At 44.8% G+C, this 21,524-nt stretch overlaps 1 protein-coding gene and 1 long non-coding RNA gene across 2 annotated transcripts in view; one reads left to right on the plus strand and one right to left on the minus strand.

Moving 5' to 3' along the window:
- LOC135015167 (uncharacterized) overlaps positions 1–10,252 on the plus strand; it is a 21,778-nt gene extending 11,526 nt beyond the window's left edge. Inside the window, exons 2-3 of the long non-coding RNA XR_010213520.1 lie at positions 1,468–1,617; positions 9,726–10,252. This is a non-coding gene — a long non-coding RNA (uncharacterized LOC135015167). The remainder of the gene's footprint in view (positions 1–1,467; positions 1,618–9,725) is intronic.
- The window catches only part of NR4A1 (nuclear receptor subfamily 4 group A member 1), an 85,153-nt gene that overhangs the window by 29,444 nt on the left and 34,185 nt on the right, over positions 1–21,524 (minus strand). The window lies entirely within an intron of this gene.

Genomic DNA, 21,524 nt, shown 5'->3' on the forward strand with positions numbered 1-21,524 from the left:
ACTTCCTTGATGTTAGGATATCCATTGTGAACACAAACATCCACACCACTGTGTTCACCAAACCGACAGACAGGAACACCTTCTTGCATAATGCAAGCTGTCACCCCAAAGGACTAAAGCTTGGTCTTCCATACTCACAAATGATAAGGATCCACAGAATCAATTCAGATATAAAGCAAGCAGCTGCTCAAATCGATGAGCTCATTAATCGCTTTATTTTACGTGGATATAACTCTAAGCATTTATAGGAGACCAAACTTAAGGTGCTAACCATGAATAGAAATACTCTACTACAGAAGAAGCCAAAAGCTACCACAGCACCCAAGTTCATCTGGAAGAGTACCTTCAATGTGGCCTCAGAGGAAACTAATAAAATAACCAAAAAACACTGGCACCTTATCCAATCTGACAATAACTTGAACCTACAGGATACGAACATCATGCCATGTTACCGTCGGTCTAGAAACCTCAGAGATATACTGGTCAAAACAGATATCTCCACGAGAACCACTATTGACAGACCAACCATTTTCTCAACCTGTAAAAGGGGCTGCTTTAGATGCACGTGCACAACGTGCCAATATCTCATTGCTGGAGACACCTTTCATCATCCACATTTGGGCTATAAAATACCCATCAAATACCATCTAACCTGTGAATCCTCTTTTGTGGTCTATCAAATAATCTGCCCTTGTGGTTTGACTTACATTGGTAAGACGAAGAGGAAGTTTAAAGAAAGAATGACTGTCCACAGATCGGCCATCAGACTGGCCTTGACTAAAGGGAAGAGTGATCAGCCAGTGGCACGCCACTTTATGACTTTTAAGCATTCCTTGGCGAGTTTACGATACCGCATGATTGACCATATACCTGCGAACATTAGAGGTGGAGACAGACAAAGCCCTGCTGCAATGCGAATCACGGTGGATATTTAAACTGGATGTAATTACACCGAAGGGACTCAATGAAGCACTACCATTGTCTTGTTTCTTTTAATTGTGGTCTCAAATTTCCACTGTTACCCTTATTCTGTTCTTAATGTTCTGTTCCCACTATTATATAGCTCCCTCTCCTTTACCATAGCTCATGTTGTCTGAGCATACATCTAATTTTCATTTAATACTTTAGCAATATGCAAGCTCTCTTGCCACAGCAACAGATCTTTTATCTAGATCTGTATTTGCATTAACCTGATAACATTTTATGATCAGCACATCTTACGATCAGGGCTTGGCCCCAGTGCTTTCAGACATTCACTACCTAGCATGTACACTAGCGGTTAGCTCTATGGCTCCTTCCGTGTCAACACATTTACACCCATATTACAGATGGACATTTTAACATTTATTCAATTTCTCATAATCCTTATAGGCATGTATCCTCCTTGACATTTTTACACTTGTTGACCCAGCTTTGTGTGTATTTACACACAGCAACTGTATATCCATGTTATTTTGTCTTTCCCAGTTAGTATACACCGGTTTTCCATGGTGACGGGTCACTGACGTGCATCGCGCAATACGCGATGACGTCATCATTCAGCGCCGCCACGGCCGAGCGGGTCCCCGCCGGGCGAGCGATGCACACTTCACTTCACTTTGGCGTCTGAGATATAAGGTGAGTTTTTAATCATTGTGTTTATCCTGATGACAATTTTTTCATTAAAATTGAAACGTTGATAGTCCGTGGTAGGTGATTTTCTTCTGCAAACCTGAGTGCCGCACACTGTTCAGAATATATATATATATATATATATATATATATATACACATACATACATATATACACATATACAAACACACACATACATATATACATACACACACACACACACACACACACATATATATATATATACATACACACACACACACACACACACACACACACACACACACACACATATATATATACGCATACACCAGTGTGCTGCGGTAATGTTTCATAGTTGTGCTATAAACTGCCATGGGCTTGTGCTGCTGCTCTGTTGCTTATTAACCATACAGCTCCCTTTGGCAAATATTGGTGAAAACAATATTGTGAGCTGTGAGGTGGACAAATTTGACTAGAAATTACTCTCGGCACAAAAAAAATCAAAAAAACCCAAATTATGTAATTGTAGCTCTTTATGTTGTTTTTGAAGAAAAAAAAAAGGGTTTTAATTACCTACCGGTAAAGCCTTTTCTCGTAGTCCGTAGAGTATACTGGGGTCCACATTAGTACCATGGGGTATAGACGGGTCCACTAGGAGCCTTGGGCACTTTAAGAAATCAATAGTGTGCACTGCCTCCTCCCTCTATGCCCCTCCTACCAGACTCAGTCTAGAAACTGTGCCAGAGGAGACGGACATATCCTGAGAAAGAATGTAGCAGAACAGTGGTGAGATTCGAACCAGCACACACAAACAAGAGGAAAGCCATACTAACCAAACCTAAACAGGAACAGCAACAGCTGAACCATCAACATTACTTAACGAAGTAACAGTGCAGGAAAACACGAAGCACTGGGCGGGCGCCCAGTATCCTCTACGGCAGGGGTGGCCAACCAGTCAGAGACAAAGAGTCAAAAAATCTTGGTAGGTACGTCAAAGAGCCGACATCAAGCCGAAGGCGCGTGTGCAAAAATGGGGTGTGACCTTGTGCCTGCTAGGCCACACTCCAGGTATAAAAGACAATGAAAATGCCAGATCCACATAAAATACATTTTAAAGCCAGAATCAACATAAAATACATTGAAAAAGACACTTCCACATAAAATAATTTAAAAATCCAGATCCACATAAAATATATTGAAAAAGCCATATTCACATAATGTGTCACTCCAGCTAGCACCCTCCTGTGTCACTCCAGCCAGCTCCCCCATGTGTCAATGTGTCACTCCAGCCAGCACCCTCCTGTCAGCTCCCCATTGTGTCTCTCCTGCCAGGATTCTCCTTTGTCACTCCAGCCAGCTCCCCATTGTGTCACTCCAGACCACCCTCATATGTCACTACAGCCCAGTATCTGGCTCCCTCAGTTTTCAGTCAGCGTAGTGTTGCTGTGTGTCTGGTTGGAGTGCACCAGTTTCCAGGATCTGTTGTGGTCAGGTGACTGAGTGTCAGGAGCCACATTTGAATAAAGAAAGAGCCGCATGTGGCTCAAGAGCCACAGGTTGGCCACGGCTGCTCTACGGACTACGAGAAAAGGATTTACCGGTAGGTAATTAAAATCCTATTTTCTCTTACGTCCTAGAGGATATTGGGCTCCACATTAGTATCATGGGGATGTACCAAAACTCCCAAACCGGGTGGGAGAGAGTTGAGGTTCCTGCAGCACTGATTGGCCTCTGAGGACCTTCAGTTTGGTCAAAGTATCGAACTTGTAGAACTTGGCAAACGTGTTCGAACCCGACCAAGTAACTGCTCGGCAGAGTTGTAAAGCCGAGACACCCCGGTCAGCCGCCCAGAAAGAACCCACCGACCTAGTAGAGTGGGCCTGTACTTTAGGAATCAGCAATCCTGCCGTGGAATAAGCCTGCTGGATAGTAAGCCTGATCCAGCAAGCAATAGACTGTTTTGAAGCAGGACACCCAATTTTCTTGGGATCATAGAGAACAAACAGCGAGTCTGATTTTCTGTGACGAGCTGTCCGCTTTACATAGATCTTCAAAGCCCTCAACATCCAAGGACTTTGAGGTAGCAGAGGTGTCAGTAGGCACCGGAACCACAATAGGTTGATTGATATGAAACGCAGACACCACATTAGGAAGAAATTGCTGACGAGTTCCGAGTTCAGCTCTATCTTCATGAAAAATCAAATAGGGGCTCTTGTGAGATAATGCCCCCAATTCCGACACATCTTGCCAAGGCCAACAACATGACGGTCTTCTACGCAAGAAACTTTACATCAACCTCCTGTAAAGGCTCAAACCATTCCGATTGTAGAAACTGCAACACTATGTTAACATCCCAAGTTGCCGTGGGAGGCCCAAAGGGCGGCTGGATGTGCAGAACACCCTTCAAGAACGTCTGAACCTCAGGGATGGAAGCCAATTGTTTCTGGAAGAAAATGGACAAGGCCAAAATCTGGACTTTCAAGGAGCCCAAACGTAGGCGCACATCCACCCCTGACTGCAGAAAAAGGAGAAAACGTCCCAGTTGAAATTCCGCTGCAGGAAATTTCCTGTGTTCACACCACGAAACGTATTTTTTCCAAATACGGTGGTAATGTTTAGACGTTACCCCTTTCCTGGCTTGGATTAGGGTTGGAATAACCCTGTCCGGAATGCCTTTCCGGGCTAGAATTTGACACTCAACTTCCATGCCGTCAAACGTAGCCGTGGTAAGTCTCGATAGACGAAACGGTCCCTGTTGTAGAAGATCCTCTCAAAGAGGCAGAGGCCACGGGTCCTCTAGGACCATCTCCAGTAGATCAGAATACCAGGCCCTTCTTGGCCAATCCGGAGCAATGAGAATTGCTTGAATCTTTTCCCTTTTTATTTGTATAAGAATTCTTGGGATCAATGGAAGAGGCAGAAACAAGTAAGCCATCTGTTAGACCCATGGAGTCACCAGAGCGTCCACCGTCACTGCTTGTGGGTCCCTCGACCTGGAACAATACCGCTTTAGCGTCTTGTTGAGATGAGAGGCCATCATGGCTATTTGTGGAATTCCCCACTGACGAGTTAAGGACTCGAACACCAGCGGGTGACGGCCCCACTCTCCCGGGTGGAGGTTGTGTCTGCTGAGGAAGTCCGCTTCCCAGTTGTCTACTCCCGGAATGAAGATTGCCGACAGCGCCACCGCGTGCCTTTCTGCCCATAGGAGGATTCTTGTTACCTCTGACATTGCTGCTTTGCTCTTCGTTCTGCAGTCAGTTTATGCATGTTTATGCCGTCACATTGTCCAACTGTAACTGAATGGCGTGATCTTGAAGAAGATGTGATGCCTGTAGAATGGCGTTGTATATAGCCCTTAGTTCCAGAACGTTGATCGGAAAGAATGGTTTCCTGACTTGACCATTTTCCTTGGAACCTTTTCCCCTGGGTGACCGCTCCCCAAGCTCTGAGGCTTGCGTCTGTGGTCCGCAGAATCCAACTTTTAATCCCGAACCTTCGACCCTCGGTCAGGTGAGAAGTCTGAAGCCACCACCGATGAGAAATCCTGGCTTTTGGCGACAGACGTATCCTTTGGTGCATGTGGAGATGCGATCCAGACCATTTGTCCAACAGATCCAGCTGGAAGGGCCTTGTGTGAAACCTTCTGTACTGCAGAGCCTCGTAAGAGGCTGCCATCTTCCCAAGAAGGCGAATGCATAGATGCACCGATATCCGGGCTGGTTTTAGAACATCCCGCATCATCGACTGGATTACCAATGCCTTTTCCAATGGAAGGAATACCTTCTGTTCCTCCGTATCCAGTATCATCCCCAGGAACAAAAGCCTCCGCGTGGGTTCCAGGTGGGATTTTGGTAGGTTCAGAATCCATCCCTGATCCTGGAGTAGCCGGGTTGAGAGGACAATGCTGACCAACAACCTCTCCCTGAATGGTGCTTTTATCAGTAGGTCATCTAGGTACAGTATTATGTTCACTCCCTGCTTGCGGAGGAGAGACATTATCTATGCCATTACCTTGGTAAATACCCTCGGTGCCATGGAGAGGCCAAATGGCAGTGCCTGGAACTGGTAGTGACAGTCCTGTAGTGCAAACCGTAGATAAGCCTGATGAGGCGGCCAAATCGGAATATGAAGGTACGTATCCTTAATGTCCAGAGATATCAGAAATTCCCCTTCCTCCAGACCTGAAATCTCCACTCTCAGAGACTCCATCTTGAACTTGAACACCCGCAAGTACGGGTTCAGTGAACTGAGGTTTAAAATGGGCCTCACCGAACCGTCCGGTTTCGGAACCACAAACAGGTTGGAGTAATAACCCTTGTTTTGTAGTTGAGGTGGAACTGGGACAATGACCTGAGTCAGTACCAGCTTTTGAATGGCTGCCTGTAAAGTCATACTTGCTTCTGGAGAAGCTGGTAAGCCTGTTTGAAGAATCTGTGAGGTGGAAGTTCCTGAATCTCCAGTCTGTATCCTTGGGTGATGAGGTCTGTTACCCATGGATCCAGGCAAGATGCCGCTCAAATGTGACTGAAATAACGTAACTGGGCTCCCACCTGCCTGTCTTCCAGGCATGCTGAAGTCTTTGAGGAAGTAGATCCGGAGGTCTGTTCCTGAGAACCTGCAGCTGCTGGTTTTCTGGGTTTACCTTTTTGCCTTTGAAGGCTGTAGGAGAACCCTTGGTTTTGTTTTTAAATTTCGCTGTCCGAAAGGACTGCAGAGTTGGAGCAGAGTAGGTTTTCCTAGCTGGGGGTGCTGCAGAAGGAAGGCACGTAGACTTACCCGCCGTAGCCTTGGATAACCACTTACCCAGTTTATCTACAAAAAGGGCCTCACCTGTGAAAGGTAGGCTTTCCACGCCTTTCCTGGAATTCGCATCCCCAGTCCATTGGCGTAGCCACAAGCCCCTGCGTGCTGACACTGCCATGGCAGTGGTGCGTGCTTTAAGCAAACCAATTTCCTTTATGGCCTCCACCATAAAGTTAGCAGAGTCTTGAATATGCTGTAGGAGTAAATTATTTCCCCCCCTGGGTAAGGAATCTAATTCGTCAATTCGGTTACCTGACCACTTAGCAATGGCCTTAGTGATCCATGCACAAGCAATAGTGGGTCTCTGGGCTACACCCGCAGCAGTGTATAAAGATTTGTGCGTGGTCTCAATCTTGCAGTCAGCCGTATCCTTTAAGGATGCTGCCCCAGGAACAGGTAAGGCTATCTTACGTGACAACCTAGACACCGATGCGTCCACAATCGGTGGGTTTTCCCATTTCATTCTATCGTCCAGAGGAAAGGGAAAGGAAGTAATTAATCTCTTAGGGATCTGAAACTTTTTGTCAGGATTAGCCCAAGTTTCCTCAAACAGGGCATTCAATTCCTTAGAAGCCGAAAAAGTTGTTGAGGATTTCTTTTTTACATTAAAATAAGATTCCTCCTCTACCTCCGCCACCCTGTCAGGAATGTGCAGGACATTTCTGATAGCTTCTATCAGAGCCTGTACACCTTGTGAAAGGACAGCATCCCCCCAGTTGCATCCACCTCACCCTCTTCTGGGTCTGATGTATCGTCATCGGTATCAGGCTGCATGAGCTGGGCCAGAGTACGCTTTTGTTGGCAAATGGCGGGAACCTCAGATACTGTTACGGGAACTGAATAGCTATTTATTAGGTCATCCATAGACTGTCTTAAGAACTGCCTCTCTCGCTCAGTATGGGATAATTTAATAGAAATATTAGATATCATCCCTTTAATGGAATGCAACCATGGGGGTTCAGCCCCACTGGCCTGAGAATGTACACTATCCTGAGTACAGGGTAGGGAGTCTCCTGGAGAGGACAGACACTCTGCTGTGCAGGAAACACAGTTCCTGGACATTGCAACGGGAAGGGACACACACATACAGGAGGTAAAAAACACAGTTTAACCCACACAGAGCCTGCAGGGAGACACAGAAGCCGGAGCCAGCCACACAGCACCCTTCTAGCTAAAGTAAAACTCGGCTAGGTCGCAAACTAAGCACCTTATTAGGGCTTAGTATTTGAACACTGCTCCCCCCCCCCTTACTGAGAGCCCCTGGTACCGCTGAGGAGATGTGGAGTCCTTGTGGAGGAGCTGCGCTTCCCTTTGAATCCTGTCAGTTGAAGCTGGAGAGGAAAAATGGCGCTGGTGAGCTGCTGGATCCGCTCATAGTGAAGCCCCGCCCCCATAATGGCACGCGGCTTCCCGCATTATTTATACTGGCCTGAGGGCTTATTGTGACTAACAGAGGGTTAAAACCCTCTGTTAGGTATGTGGCCAGATTTAGGTACTCATTGGTGGCTCAGCGTGTTTGCCTCACGGCGGGACACATTCTGTGTATGTCCTTACTGAGCCCCCTGGAGCGCAGCCTGCATCAGCGCTGCGCTCCCACCCTTGTGCTGCCATTCCAGCCGGCAACCCGCTAACTGGGATGCCGGCGCAGTACTCACCACTCTTCTATCTTCTGGCTCTGTTAGGGGTGGCGGCATGCTGCAGGAGGGTACGCTCGCTGTGGTGGGGCTTGCGAATGACTCCCTCAGGAGCTCAGTGTCCTGCCAGCGGAGAAACAGGACCATTAACTCTTCAGGAAGTTGGGCCGTTCTCCTCCCTAAGTCCCATGAAGCAGGCAGGCTGGTGCCAATCAGCCCTGCCTGAAAATAACAAACGGAAAATAAATGTAGAAAACTCTTCAGGAGCTTCCCTAAGCATGACCGGCTCCTCCGTGCACATTTTTTTCTAAACAGAGTCTGGTAGGAGGGGCATGGAGGGAGGAGCCAGTGCACACTATTGATTTCTTAAAGTGCCCAAGGCTCCTAATGAACCCGTCTATACCCCATGGTACTAATGTGGACCCCAGTATCCTCTAGGACGGAAGAGAAAAATCCAATCCAACACCAGTCTGGGCAGTTTGGACAAATCCAAATCCGGACAACGAATCAGAGCCAAATCCAGCAAAAAATGGTCCGCGCACATCTCTAATTGGAAGTCCTACCTGAAAGACAGGCAGTCCCATTGGGAGGCGTTTCCTCCCTTCGGAACTGCCAGACCAGGCTGCGATTAGCAGAGAGCTGGCTTCCTGTTGGAAGCATTCCCTGCCTGGTCGTCGGCCCAATCCGGCATCTATGGGCTGCAGGCGATGCAGTCCATAGAAGCCGGGTGTTTGCACATGCGCAATCAAGCCGCCTGTGCACATGTGCAAATACCTGGCACCTGTCAGCTCCATTGTGCTAGCACCAGGACATGGGACTCTCTTCACCTCACCGGCATGGGTAGCGGCAGCCCCCCCTACCTAAAAAGGTATGAGACGCCACTGGTTATGACCATAATTCAGTTGTAAGAAACACTAGTAAGCTTAGCTTACCGCTATTTGTCACGTTATTGCTTACGCCATCTACAGATGGCATTAGCGGTATAGCCAGGAACCAGCAACAGGCTCTGCGGCGTCCCCACCGGATGAAATGGCAGTGCACACGCGCATTACACAGCAGCCCGTCACTGGCAGAGGTAGGCTGCCAGCTACAACGTTGTATCCCACAGGAAAGGCAGGTCTTGTTAAATGCAGATGCTATATTAGTTTAGTATTACTGTGATATTAAACAAAATATGACACCAGCAATAAGTACAGATATTAAATGGAGCGAGAAATTTAGAAGTTACATAGTTACACAGTTTGTGAGGTTGAAAAAAGACAATCCGTCCGTCGAGTTAAAACCTATTTGTGTTCTCCTACTCTATATTATTTTCAGGAGTAATTTTATCTGTTGATAAAGTCGGCCGTTGTGTTGTATTTCCTCATTTTATTATAACTATGGTACGTGATCTATCCACCATAACCCTGTATATCCTTATCCATTACGAATTTATCTAGCCCATTCTTAAAAGTATTGACCGAGTCTGCCATTACTATGCTCTCAGGCAGGGAATTCCAAACTCGTATTGTCCTTACTGTGAAAAAACCTTTTCGCCTGTGTGTGGAATTTCCTTTCCTCTAACCTAAGTGGGTGTCCACGTGTCTTCTGTGTTGGCCTTAACAAAAACAGATCCCCCGCAAGCTCTGTGTATTGTCCCCTTATATATTTATAAATGTTGATCACTTCCCCTCTTAATCTCTTCTTTTCCAGTGTGAACATGTCAAGCCTTGCAAGTCTTTCCTGGTATTCCAGTGTCTCCATCCACTTAATTAGTTTGGCCGCCCTCCTCTGAACCTTTTCTAGCTCCAGGATATCCTTTTTGTAGTAAGGTGCCCAAACTTGTGCGCAGTATTCCAGATGGGGCCTCACTAGGGATTTATATAATGGGAGTATAATATTCTTGTCCCTTGCATCAATAGCACTCTTTATGCATGCTAGTATCTTTTTTGCCTTTTTGCTGCTACTATTGGGTGCTGCTGTTACGTTTGTTATCTATGTGAACACCTAAATCTTTTTCTAGTATGGAGTCCTCCTTTAATCACCCCATTTAGTATGTAGGTGTTATTTTTGTTCTTGCTACCAAGGTGCATTACCTTACACTTGTCTGTATTGAAACGCATTGTCCATTTTGCTGCCCAGTTAAAATAAATCGTTCTGGAGAGACTCAGCATCTCCCTCCGAATTTATAACCTTACACAGTTTGGTATCGTCTGCAAAAATTGACACCATGCTCTCTAGACCTACTGTTAGGTCGTTAATGAAAATGTTGAACAATAGTGGTCAGAGTAAAGACCCTTGTGGCACACCACTTAGTACTTCAGTCCATTTTGAAAAAGTTCGATTTACCACAACGCGCTGCTCCCGATTATCTAACCAGTTACTAACCCAAGTGCATATTGTGCTCCCTAGCCCTAGTTCTTGTAATTTATAGATAAATCTCATATGCAGTACTGTGTCGAAAGCTTTAGCAATGTCTACAAAGATTACATCCCCCTCCTTACCCTGATCAAGGTTCGCTTCATAGTACCTGGAAAACTACCTACATGCCATACTTGACCTTTCCTCAATAGAGACCAGTGGTACACTGGAAGCCTGCCTCATGTGAGGAAGGGGTTAACATCTCTGTGCTAACCTATGCTGTTGTAAATAGTGTTTATATTGTATACAGCCTTCACAACTCCATCTATAACACTTGCTTTTGTGGTTGTGTATTTTCAATTGGGAGTAATAAAGTTGCTGCTGAACTGTACTCCGGTCCCCACCCCTGCCTTCCACGAGGCCTCTGCCACTGCACCATAGTAACCTGTCCTGCCTGTTACTAATCACCCCAGAATTATTACAAACGTGCTCGCACTAGTTACCATGACAGCCGCCAAGAAGTGGGAAAGAGTAGACCTTAAAATACACTGTTAGAAAAAGAAAATACACATTGTCTTCGCTCACCTCCTGTAAACAACGTACGCTGCAGCACTTTGTATTTCTCATTAATGGCAACGTATACTTTATACTCCATCCAAAATATGTAAGCTTACGACCAAATGTATCAAATGAGAACTATCACATAAAAGGTTGGCTTTATGCTTTGTCACTCTGACAACTAATAGATGTAAACATGTCTTCATACAGCTATCAGTAACTAAAATGAAAGAACAATAATAAATGTATGTATTTATGTATATATAATTACCTCATTGGCCTCGGGTTCCACTTTGTGGTTTATGGGTAATTAGTCAATTGAAGTGTGTAAAGAAAAATCCATGTAACACTTACTTAGTAATTACTCTCCATACTGCATGTAGCAGTCAAGCATTAAAAGTAGTAATCAATAGAGATAACATCCAACTTACGTCAGTAGGAAAACTTGACTTGCTTGAGAGATTATAAAAGATATGATGCTTCTTTCCGAGGTCCTATAACATTTTATTTTATCTTTAGACGCTGGGTTCACAGATGGCCACATTATCAGAGGGGCAATTGGAATTTAAGCTCCAGGCCCTTTTATAAATCCACCTATACAGTCAACTGATAAAAAAAAAAAAAAATCAGCTGTGTGTCATTAAAAAGCAGGTCTTGTTCCTTCAATGTAACATTTGCTGTTCCGAGTGTAACTGCAAGTGTTGTTGTAAACTGGGCGAACTTAGCCGTTTCCAGCCGCCGCGTGGAGTAAAATAGGACCCAAGCATATTTCCATATCTAAGTAAGCTGAATATAGAAACCACCAGCTGCATAAAAGTGTGTTGGATACCACAATTCATCTCAACACCCTCTCATCCCCACTCTGCTCATCACTAATTACAGGGATTTTGCTAATGCTAACAGTTACCATTGCTTTTTAAATGTACAATGGAACCTTAAGTGACATATGTATCTCTGATCCCCCATCAATTGATATAGGGATACTTATTATTTGCATCGGACATCCTGCGATTAGTAATTGATATGTAGGTCCTAAGTACCAGTACACCCATTTCACACAAACGGCGGGATGTAATGGTGTCCAAGATCGCCGGAGGTGCGGGATGCTGGCCGGTCTTGGTAAGTTTTCCACATGATTTATCATTTACCAAATATATATTAATATATAGTTATTTAATATATATTAAAACCTTAATGAAATTACAGATACATGACAATGTATTATATAGAATTCTCTTTAGTGAATGGATTGTAGATAATTAAAATTATGTATTTACTTTTCTTTTTTTTTAAATTGTGTAAAGCTTTATTTTTATGGTAATTAAAACTCCTTTAAAACAATAGAAACTTTTTCCTAGTGTAGGACTCTGGGGGGGATCCAATTAGGTGCGAGTAATTTTGGCGGAATGCTGCACTTACGGTACGTCGCACTTACGGCACCACTAGACTTTTCAAATTATTGTATGCAGCGAGTCCGGCATTTAATGTGGGTCGTGTGCGCTGTTCGGGTGGCGTTGCAACGGCAACACCCACCCATCACAAGCTGCTTGACCTAATTGGATTTTCCCTTAGATGTAAACAGTTACAGTTGCCCCATATCGACTATGCTTAATATAATGTACAAAAAGGGCTATCTAACAGGGTTCTGTAGAGTACAGTTATTTTTCAGTTTACATTTTGAATACTGTATTCTAAGAGAATATATTTCTGCAGTGGGGTACACTAGGATTCCACAGGGAATACATTGGGGTGTAGAGTTGGATCTTGATCCGAGGTACCAACAGGCTAAAGCTTTGACTGTTCCCAGGATGCACTACACCGCCTCCTCTATAACCCCGCCTCCGGGCACTGGAGCTCAGTTTGTAAGTTGCTGCCTGCAGTGCAGGTCAATAATAGGTGGGGCTGCGTTAGGCAGCCCTGAAAAGAGCTTTTTAAGAAGACTTCAAGGGCCGCAGCACTGTTTATGTCATTCTGACATTCTGTGCTGCGGCTCCATCACCTCCCCAGCAGCGCTGCATACTCCCGCAGCCGGGTTCCCGGGTACTTGCAGCGGAGGCGCACCGGTCTTCAGGCACACCACCGCCGACGCTCTACTAGATCGCATGGTTGCACATCAGGGAGGAGGTAAGAGGGTCCCCCAGGTGGGACCCGCCGGTAAATCGCGGTCCCAGGAGGCGGACCGCACCGCTGGCATGGACACTGTACTGCACAGGGACCCCACTATATCCACCAAAGCAGGGAGCACAGGTCGGATTTACTAAAATCCATTTTACATAGGCTCCACAGTACCCGGTGGTGAGGACCAGTATAGGGAATAAGGCGCTGACCTGTAGCCCCTCCCCCAGCTCCGGGCACCATCTACTGCTGGTGTTCCCGCCCTGGAGCTGCATTTCACTCTCCCTCACTCCCTAACAGAGATTTTGGTGCCATCTTTACACAAGTAGCTGAGCTGATCTCCGGGACTGCAGGGTACTGTCTCCTCTGTAAAGCCGCCTGTCTCATCAGCGCTGTGCATTTACAGGCACTTAAGTATTCTACATGTCGTCATTTTAAACAGTGTTCGTTAAGAACAAGTGTACTGCTATCTGAATATTTAGTACAAGTATTTTGTGATATACATCCAGTATCTACTGTGAATTGTTATATCTATATACATACATATCTATATGTAGTTTTACTAGTCCAGTGCAGTTTTGTCTTTCTGCAATAACTTCTGCCTTGTACCTTTGACCGAGTGTGCCTGCTGCTGTGTGGATATCATTCTCGTGTATCACACTACTTGCTATCACTATATTCTGTACCCTGGGGGGGCCAGGTGCATCAGGGTCTGATAGATATCTATCTATCTATCTATCTATCTATACACACACACATATATATATATATATATATATATATATATATATACATATATACATATATACACACACACACTGCACAGTATATACTTTTTGTATTTTTTACTGTGTATTCCAGTAACCTCATACCGCTTAAATCCTCTGTTTGTGCCCTGTATTTACGGTCACATAACTCAGGGGGTCTTGTGCAGGTATTGTGTTTGTCTGGCTATATTGTACTATTACGCTCTAAGGCTACATTCCCTATAATGTCTGCCACACAGGGCAGGAAATCCGCGGATGCATCTGCATCATGCAGTGCTGGCACCAAGGATTTACCTGAGGGGGAAGTTTTAGCTAATGGTTCAGGCACTGTGTGCCATACACCTCCCAGTCAACCCGCAGCACCTGTGGCCAATCAGGACCCACCTTGGGCAGCGTTCTCAAGTATGCTGAATACACTTGTGACACGTATTACGCCCCCTGTGGGACCTCCTGTACCATTGCAGCCACATATTGTCCCTGTAGTTAATCCACCCTGGGCGGACACTCTGTCTACCCAGTTACAACAATTAAATCAATCTAAGGTTAGACAAAAGTCTACCCCACGCCCCTATGGGGTCAAGAGGTCATCTAAGCGGGCCATTTCTTCCTCACAATCTAATAATATTTCAGATAATTCTGATGAGGATGGGGAATATACTGATCCGTCAGACACTGATACAGTCACTTCTGATGAGGAAGCTACAACCCAGGTTGATGTTCCTGACCTTGTGGAGGCTATTAAGCCGATTCTCCGAATAGATGATGAGATCGAGCCCACTACTGTGTCTATTAAACCTGATAAGTTCAAACGTCAGAAGGTTACTAAAGTAGTTTTACCATATTCTGACCATTTAATTGACATACGTCAGGAATCCTGGTCATCTCCAGGAAATAAATTTTCCCTGTCTAAAAAGATGCTAGCTCGTCATCCTGTTCCTGCGGAGTTAAGTAAACAAGTGGGAAACTCCACCGCCGGTGGACTCTCATGTCGCCCGTCTTGTGGTGTCATCTACTCTACCTGGAACCACTGTCGCCTCACTGAAGGAACCGATGGATAAGCGTGCGGAGGGATGCCTGAAGTATATTTACTCTCTTACCGGTGCTGTACAAAAGACCCACTACAGCAGCCTCCTGGGCCACGAAAGGAATTGAAGCATGGGTTCAGGCAATTGAGGATGAGTTGCCTCAGGATTTTTCTGACACTGCAAAACAATATCTGTCTTATATTATCACAGCCTCCAACTATATTCAGGAGGTGGCCTCTGAGGCAGGTGTAATGGCGGCCAAGGCATCTACTACGTCTATACTTGCTCGTCAAATTCTGTGGTTGAGGTCTTGGAAGGTGGACCTGGACTCCAAAAAGACCTTGGAGGTGCTCCAACTGGGTCCTCCTGACAACGGACGCCAGTCTGCGAGGTTGGGGTGCAGTGTTGGAGCAACGCTCTCTCCAGGGTCGTGGACCAAGGAGGAATCTCTCCTCCCGATAAACATTCTGGAATTGCGGGCAGTGGTACAGAACAGGCCTGTTCAAGTACAATCAGACAACGCCACCATGGTGGCGTACATAAATCATCAAGGCGGCACTCGAAGCCGGATGGCAATGCTGGAAGTATCAAAAATCCTCCGTTGGGCAGAACGCAGTCTGCCAGCAATATCGGCAGTGTTCTTCCCCGAAGTCCTCAACTGGGAAGCGGATTTCCTCAGTCGTCAGGACGTTCACGCTGGAGAGTAGAGTCTTCATCCAGAGTAGACCTGATGGCGTCTCGACACAATCACAAGGTTCCGGTCTTCGGATCAAGGACAAGGGATCCTCAAGCAGCGTTCGTGGATGCACTGGCAATTCCATGGAACGTTCCCTTCAGTGTCACTTAGGAAGTTCAAGCAAGAAAGATTAATACTACTTCTAGTCGCTCCAGCATGGCCCAGATGGCATTGGTTCTCAGACCTGCAAGGTCTCTCGATAGAGCGTCCTCTTCTACTTCCTCAATGCCCAGACCTCCTCGTTCAGGGTCCTTGTGTCAATCCAGACCTGGCTAGACTGGCTTTGACGGCGTGGCTCTTGAAGCTTCACTCCTGAGGGCCAAAGGATTCTCCGAGGCGGTTATTCAAACTATGTTGAAGGCCTGCAAACCGGCTTCTGCACGGATTTATTACAGGGTCTGGAACTCTTACTTCACATGGTGTGCTGCTAAGAATTATGATACCTACTGTATTCGTTCAGAACTTCCAGGCTTTGGCTTTTCTGCAACAAGGCCTAGATTTAGGCCTTCGTCTGGCCTCCCTCAAGATTCATATATCTGCCTTGTCGGTGTGGTTTCAGAGAAAAATTGTGTCTATTATGATGTTCATACTTTCACTCAGGGTGTTTTACGGATTCAGCCTCCCTATGTCCCTCCTGTGGCTCCATGGGATCTGTCTGTTGTCTTAAATGCTCTACAAGAGTCTCTCTCCATTTGAACCTCTTGAGTCAGTGGACCTTAAATGCCTTACGCTTAAGATCGTGTTTCTGCTGGCTATTGCCTCTGCTAGGAGGGTGTCGGACTCAGGTGCTTTGTCCTGTCGTCCACCATTTTTGATTTTTCACAGTCACCGGGCAGTTCTTTGAACTCGCCCTGGTTATCTAGCTAAAGTGGTATCTTCTTTCCATCTTAACCAAGAGATTGTGGTTCCGGCTTTTATCTCTTCTGGTTTGTCTTCCAAAGAACGGTCTTTGGATGTGGTACGGGCTCTCCGTAACTATGTGGAGAGGACTACCTCTATCAGGAGGTCAGATACCCAGTTTGTACTTTTTGGTTTTCACAGACATGGCTGGCCTGCGAATAAGCAAACCTTGGCCAGATGGATTAGAATGGTGATTGCACAAGCCTATGCGCAGGCTGGACTCCCAGCTCCTGCTGCTATCTAAGCCCATTCTACTCTGTCTATTGGACCTTCTTGGGCGGCCCGCCGTGGCACGTCCACTGAACAATTGTGCAAGGCTGCTACGTGGTCCTCCGTGAACACGTTCATTAGATTCTATGCCTTTGATACTTCCGCCTCCCAGGATGCTTCCTTTGGACGACAGGTTCTTGTGCCTGCTACGGTGCGTCCCCTCCCATGAAGAACTGCTTTATGACATCCCGATGTATTCCCTGTGGAATCCTAGTGTACCCTGTTGCAGAAAAGGAGATTTATGGTAGACTTACCATAGTTAAATCTTTCTGCGAGGTACACTGGATTCCACAGGTCGCCCACCATGACGCACTTAGCGTCTTTGGGTTTGTATTGCATTAGCCACTGGTCCCTTCTCCTGTCGTGAGAATGTGGTTCTATGTGACTAACATCTGCCATCTCTTTTACCTGCTACTGCATTGGAGTGGTTAACGAAACTGAGCTCCAGTGCCCGGAGGCGGGGTTATAGAGCAGGCGGTGCAGTGCATCCTGGGAACAGTCAAAGCTTTAGCCTGTTGGTGCCTCGGATCAAGAGCCAACTCTACACCCCAATGTATTCCCTGTGGAATCCAGTGTATCGCAGAAATAGATTTAACTATGGTAAGTCTACCATAAAAATCTCCTTATTTACATCGTGATATAATGGCATTATACAGTAGATAGTTTTTATGGTATTAAAATATACTGTACAATAGTGTCGGGGAAAAAAATTACAATGCACATTGAGAGGCGATGAGTTACATTAAGAAAGAACATTTTAAAAGTCTGTATTATGTATGTATGTGTATATATATATATATATATATATATATATATATATATAGAGAGAGAGAGAGAATGCTTAACTAGACTCAAACCGCAGTATTGACTTTACTTCCTATCCAGTTGTACACCCAGCAGTGATCCTAATAGGGTTAGCAATGAAAAGCACAACTGTCTAGCTCTCAGTACTGGATACATAATGTAGCTGTGGTTTTGTGTTGATAGGAAGTCTTGGTCTATCTCTTGACCTAGTGATTAAGTCGAGGCAAGTCCTGCACTGTACATGTACAAGATATGTACGTTGTTCTTGCCTCGGGATAAGAATCTGTTCAGAAGATAAGAGAGCTCAGGACATTTTAGGGTATGTTCCTTAACAATGAATCTACCGATACTAAAAATAAAAATGGTATTTGCAAGAGGTTCCACCAAAAAAGTGCCATCAGATAAAACCACTACACATCTGCTGCCTGGTACAAGCTGGATAGTTATGAGAACACTACTCAGGACCCATGAATATTGTTTACAAATGAATCTGTTAAAATAATAAAATAGTGTCAATTCATCATCAACAAACAATTACATCTAAGGTCATCATATTGGGTGTTATTAAATGTAATACAAAATAATAAATACCTAGTTGTGGAGACATCTTAAATCCCTGCAAACTATTTCACATTTTAAAAAGTAATAAGAAAGATGTGCCACATGTGCCCTCAATACCATAAAGTCAGTTTTTGTTCTTTGGGCATAATTCAGATCTGATCGCAGCAGCAAATTTGTTCTCTAATGGGCAAAACCATGGCCCTCATTCCGAGTTGTTCGCTCGCAAGGCGATTTTAGCAGAGTTACACACGCTAAGCCGCCGCCTACTGGGAGTGAATCTTAGCTTCTTAAAATTGCGAACGATGTATTCGCAATATTGCGATTACAAACTACTTAGCAGTTTCAGAGTAGCTTCAACCTTACTCGGCATCTGCGATCAGTTCAGTGCTTGACGTTCCTGGTTTGACGTCACAAACACACCCAGCGTTCGCCCAGACACTCCTCCGTTTCTCCAGCCACTCCCGCGTTTTTTCCGGAAACGGTAGCGTTTTTATCCACACACCCATAAAACGCCGTGTTTCCGCCCAGTAACACCCATTTCCTGTCAATCACACTACGATCGCCGGAGCGAAGAAAAAGCCGTGAGTAAAAATACTATCTTCATAGCAAAATTACTTGGCGCAGTCGCAGTGCGAACATTGCGCATGCGTACTAAGCAGAAAAACGCTGCGATGCGAAGAAAAATACTGAGCGAACGACTCGGAATGAGGGCCCATGTGCACTGCAGGGGGGCAGATATAACGTGCAGAGAGAGTTAGATTTGGGTGGGTTATATTGTTTCTGTGCAGGGTAAATACTGGCTGCTTTATTTTTACACTGCAATTTAGATTTCAGTTTGAACACATCCCACCCAAATAAAATGCCTTTCAAACACAGCTTGTAACATGGCAGTTAGGAGCTAATTGGCTGATACTTTATCACCGTGCAATTTATCACTCACCAAGGCTTGATAAATCTGGGCCAAAGTACTGCTAAAACTGCCATATCGGAATAGGCCATTAACTTCCTTGAGTAGCACTACAGTAACTCTTCCATCAAAAGAGTCATTTTGTGGGCCTACTGTATATCCAGAAAGGAATCTCCTCCCAGAGGTAAAAATGTAGGGAGATTCATTGGGACTTATGGCACACACTGGAACTAAGCTAGAAATAAGTTACTAAAAATAAGTTGCATTCACACCTACACTTGCTATTGAATAATCCAGTAAATCAACAGTGCCTTGGTCCTAAACCGCTTAGGCTTGAGCTACACGTAGCAGTTTAGCGGGTCCTGTTCTGTCCCGTCACTAGCTTTTCCACAGGATTCGGCCATGGCCACGACCAGAATTCAAGTAGAACACAGTGCGGGACAGCCGCACTGTGTGAACACATACATTCAAATTTATGTGTTCTAGTTGAAATCCGGTCGTCCCATGCTGCGGATGGATCCAGTGAATGTGGCACCGCCGCATATGTATGGACGGCCGCATAGGAGACCATGTACAGGCTCCTTCCTTCCAAGCGGGTTCTTCAAAACCCTATTTGTCGCCCAAGCCTTCGTAAGTGTCTCTAGGCATTTTTGGAAGACCATACATTTCTTGTCCATTTCTCCAATCACATGCTTTAAATGTGGTCACTGTAAAGCCTGTATTGTCTTTATAAGAATGAAGTATTTTTAGATGCTGATACAGGTTGAGTATCCCTTATCCAAAATGCTTGGGACCAGACGTATTTTGGATATCGGATTTTTCCGTATTTTGGAATAATTGCATACCATAATGAGATATCATGGTGATGGGACCTAAATCTAAGCACAGAATGCATTTATGTTACATATACACCTTATACACACAGCCTGAAGGTAATTTTAGCCAATATTTTTTATAACTGTGCATTAAACAAAGTGTGTGTACATTCACACAATTCATTTATGTTTCATATACACCTTATACACACACAGCCTTAAGGTCATTTAATACAATATTTTTAATAACTGTGTATTAAACAAAGTTTGTGTACATTGAGTCATCAAAAAACAAAGGTTTCACTATCTCACTCTCATTCAAAAAAGTCCGTATTTCGGAATATTTGGATATGGGATACTCAACCTGTATTAAAATCTTTACAATCAACATTTAAGTTATTGTGGCACTACTGTTTTATTTGACTGCGGATATAATGCAGCACTGTCCGCTAATGAAGTCATAGACTGTGTCTGATCAAATAAGGCCTTCAATTTGGCACCGTTTAGCCCGTGCCTCTGGCACTCAGCACTGCAGGGATACCAGTATGTGGCAATTCCTTCAAAATACGGACATAAACTAAACTAAAAAGTCAACACAGGTAATTATTTGACTTTAACAGAAGATGTTGGTATTATTAATCAGTGCTCTATTTTGCTAATAGAGGAAAATAATTTTGATTTCTGATCTAGTACTTCATATTAATTCTCTTTTAGGGGCATATTCATCATCACTTAACTTCTGCGAAAGTAGGTGAAAATGAACATTTTCACCTACTTTTGTAGAAATTAAGTATCGGGACCATTCTTAATGAAGGCAACGCAGGAATTATCACAGATATCTCCTTACCGTTCACTTCCGATCTGGCACAGCATCCCCATACACTAGTATGGGGACCTAATTCAACGGAGTATGATTGAGGGAACATTCACCATCTTCAGATGGCATTTGCTCCCGCAGCCACATTGCTTACCTATGGGAAGCAGTCAGGTTTGTGAAGAGGAATCCTCCTGGATCCCTCCACCCCTGTCCGGCACCTTCTGACGGACATCGGGGTATTGTGCGCCAGCGTAAACCCTAATTTATGCAGGTGCACTAGCACTGCTGGGTGAGACTCGGCAGTGCTAACTTTCACTGAAAAGATTTGTGAAAACAGCTGATTTCTGGATCAGCTGTCTCCGCGCAGGAGTAATGATGAATTGCTCTGGATGCTCGCTGCCCCCATTATTAACATGATAAATATGCCCCTTAGAGTTCACTGAATTAAACACAATTTTGAACAGACTTTCATTCATTTGCATATAAAGCAATGACAATATGAAATTATAAAATAATGGGGGAGATGTACTAAGCCTTGGGGAGAGAAAGTGGAGGGATAAAGTACCAATCAGCTCCTGGATCGGGTCCATGCTCTGGAATGTATCACATTCTGGAGCTTGGTGCATATGCAAAAAGCAACCAAACCTCCAAATACGGCATTTTTAGAGATTTACAATGCAAAATAGCGTTAGATGCATCACACCCCCAATCTCAGCATTTGTGAAATTTAAATCTATTTTTGTTCTATCATTTTTGTCATTCACTTTTCTCAATATGATGTTAGACTTCCAAATTGAACATGTAGACCGGATCTCTGGGGAGTGTCCTGCGATCAGGACGTACATTACAGAGTAGCGGTGGGAGGAGTTAAGGAGG

This window comes from Pseudophryne corroboree, chromosome 2 (assembly GCF_028390025.1).
Source record: "Pseudophryne corroboree isolate aPseCor3 chromosome 2, aPseCor3.hap2, whole genome shotgun sequence".
NCBI lineage: Eukaryota > Metazoa > Chordata > Amphibia > Anura > Myobatrachidae > Pseudophryne > Pseudophryne corroboree.